Source organism: Lathyrus oleraceus, chromosome 2 (assembly GCF_024323335.1).
Source record: "Lathyrus oleraceus cultivar Zhongwan6 chromosome 2, CAAS_Psat_ZW6_1.0, whole genome shotgun sequence".
NCBI lineage: Eukaryota > Viridiplantae > Streptophyta > Magnoliopsida > Fabales > Fabaceae > Lathyrus > Lathyrus oleraceus.
The window spans coordinates 349,747,600-349,750,908 of record NC_066580.1 but is presented as its reverse complement, the minus strand read 5'-3'; the positions used below and the strand labels follow the sequence as shown (position 1 = coordinate 349,750,908).

Genomic DNA, 3,309 nt, shown 5'->3' with positions numbered 1-3,309 from the left:
GGGTTTCGGTTTGATGCTCAATGGTCCAATGGAGAAAGTTCCAGGATGGCTTTTGGATGCCCAGAATTGGAGTTTAGCCTGTTTGATGATGGATTTCGAAGAGGTACCCTTACCGTAACCTTTCTTCTTGATTCTTGTCTTAATCCTATTTTGGGAAATTTCTTGAGTTTTACTGCTTGACAGTTATTTTGCTTTACTGCAGTGAATATTAGCAACAATTCATGGGCAACTTCGGTTATTTGCAAAGCTCCGATTATGAACACGGGTTAAGTGTGTTATTGGCACTGTGTTTGCTATTATACAATGCTGTACGTGACTTCACATCAGCTTCGGCAAAATCAAGAAAACTCTTCAACACCTTGCGAAATCCTGAAGATATAGAACCATCGTTTTCAGAAGCAGTAAGTTCTTGCTCAATCTTCTCTTAACCTTTATGCACAACTTGCATCTTTTCAGCTAATGCTTCTAGTTGGATCTTAGAAGAAAACCAAATTGAGAAGATTCTTGTCAAAAATCTATCAGTTATGGCATTTTTCTCAAGAAGCTTACACACATAATGTACTAAAGTCATTTTGTCGTTTCTTGCACAGGTATCAGATAACTTGAGAAGACTGTCCAATTTGAATCCTACTGCTGATCCTCGGGCTGCTCCCTGACCAGAAGAAAAAGTGATTTTAAAAGCAAACACCCTTAACTTGGATTCTACTCGTGGAACCTTCATCAGCTCCATAAAAAAACTGCTCACACTTTCCAAGCATATCCTTGTTCCCGGTATAGTTCTTCAGCACCTCCATCTCTTCCTTTGTAGGACAGAACTTGATGAGGGTCTCAAATTCTGATATGTCTATTTCAGGGACCCTTGAATCACTGCCTTGTTTCTGTGAATCAGCCCATAGACTACCTTGTGCTGCTCGAGAAACTTTCACCCAATGTAGAGGCTTTAATAAAATTTTCTTAACAGCAATGGCACCAGAACCACTACCTCTTCCCACATTTGTTGTTGCTAAAGAAGCTTTGCCTGTAATCGTGATTTATAATGCTACATGATAATGTATGGTTATATGCTTGTGAGTGCTTTGGAATTTTGGCTGAATTCTGCTAGTTGCTTTTATGCAGGTTATGGTTGGGTAACTTGGTGATTTGCATTCGTGTTGTATCTCTGCTATCCTTCTTGCATTGTCTTGAGGCTGCTGTAGAGGTCTCGCATTTTTGCTTTCAGGTGTTGAATTCCATGATTCGCTTCAGTTTTCCTCTCAAAGCTCTTAATTTGATCTACATCTTGAACCTTATGCATAGGATGACCAAACAACTTTTTTTTTCAAGCTCTTCTATTTGATTGACAAGTTCACTATCTCTGAATCTCGTACGTCCATGTCCTTTACAGGGTTAAGCTTTGGAAGACCTTGAGGAAAACAATTGCCCAACTCCTGAACAGCAAGGAGTATGCTTTGAATTTGGTTGATGCAGGTCTAATTGTGTATTGAGTGCAGCAGGCTGGGATATTAGATTCCTCATCAATAAGTGTTCAACAGTGGACTCCACCAGTGCCCTATCCCAATCTTTAACCCTTAATGGCAGCATTATTGCAGGTGAAGAAAGTAGGATAGTTGATAACAACTTCCTATTGAAAGAGTTAAGTATATCTATCATAGGCTTCATCATCTTTGTTATTTTGCAGAGATATCCGCATGGCATATGAAGGACTTTTGTTCTTCTCCTTCTCTTCCAACCTTAGCTGCACAGCTTTTTGAAGAGCTAGCCTTAGTGCTACATATGCTGCCTTTCTAGATTTTATGCATTTAATAGCTCTCTCTTCAATCCTTGGATCAGCATAGATCTTCCACCAAGTATCATCCATGAGTTGCTTTCCTTTTCAGCATGTACATCTCAGAAGAGTCGCACCAAAGAGACAAATTTTCTCATATCATCAAGAAGCCGCTTTTGTTCCCTCTGTCTTTTTCAAGATTAATTTTTGCAAGCTTGCTTTTATGGGTTTTGATTTTATTTTCTTTTGTAGGATTGAAATTGAAGTGTTGATTGTGTTAAGGATTTGTTGCAGGGCCTGCCATCACTACTGTTATGATGTTTTGGGCGTGACAAGGCATAGCTCTGTTTGAAGTTATGCGGATTGTTAGGAAGCCGGTTTGGCCCTGAGATCCGTGGCTGGATTGGCAAAGAAAACATTCCAGGATTGCTGTCATGGATACAAGTACATGGTCGATGAAGATTGCGTGTCATAGGGTTTTTACAAACTCCAGTCGGTCTGGTGCGAATGGTCAAATAGAGTTCGGATAAAAGCTTGGAGTTTTATTGAAATCTGTCATTTTAAGTTCAAAAGACCTTGGAGTTTTATTGAAATCTGTCATTTGCTCAAATATGCTCTAGTCATATGTAGCCTTCCAAACTTAGCGTACATAGTAATAAGATAATCAATTACAGGGAGCTTATTTGCAATCTCCATATGTGCATATGCTTCAACGCATAACCATGTATAGATCTGATTACTATAATGTCTCTCTTTGCAAATGTTATAATATGCTTGTCACCGTTAACACTAATGACTCTTGAGTAGCAAACTGGCTCACATGAATGATTAATTAAATGAGCGAGGACTAGGAACATGACAATAGAATGTGAATGATAACATAAGTGACGAACATCGAACAAAGGGGTGAATGGTGCAAATGTACTTGAAATGTTATTTGTAATTTGATTTTGAAATGTATATAAAATGGATTTTTTAGAAATGATCCAAGACTAATTTAAATATCAATTTAAATAATAATAAAAAAATCAGTATAAAACCCAATTAAAATCAAATTAATCCAATAATTTGTTAAGATTACTTTTGACATCAATTCTAACATCTATTTGAAAATTAAAATCAATTAGAGTTTTGAATCATTAGTAAAGATAACAATTAAAATTAAATTGAAATTTGGCTTTAAACTTGATTTGAAATTAAAATCAAATATTGAAAAATTACACAAGTCCAGTGATTAAAAACCATTTTATACGGATGAATGTATGCAAATGCAAAAATAAAAGAAAAAATGAAAAAATTTCAGGATCAAAATCGGGGTATGACAGTTGCCCCTATTTAAGCGTCTTCAACTAGAGAATATGAAGCAAGACACTCTTCATATTATCATAGTGGGAGATGATTAAATACTAAGAAGACCCGGATTTTGATCCTGAATCCCCATGACATGATGCGATATGATATGATATGCCATGATATGCCATGATATGCATGGATATGCATGGATGCATGATTCCTTTTTTTTTGTAATTTTATCTGCTAGGGAT

The 3,309-nt window shown here is 36.7% G+C and overlaps 1 pseudogene; it reads right to left on the bottom strand.

The window, feature by feature from the left end:
• Nucleotides 1–253: 253 nt before the first annotated feature.
• LOC127123223 (formin-like protein 3) lies at nucleotides 254–1,858 on the bottom strand (annotated as a pseudogene).
• Nucleotides 1,859–3,309: the final 1,451 nt, after the last annotated feature.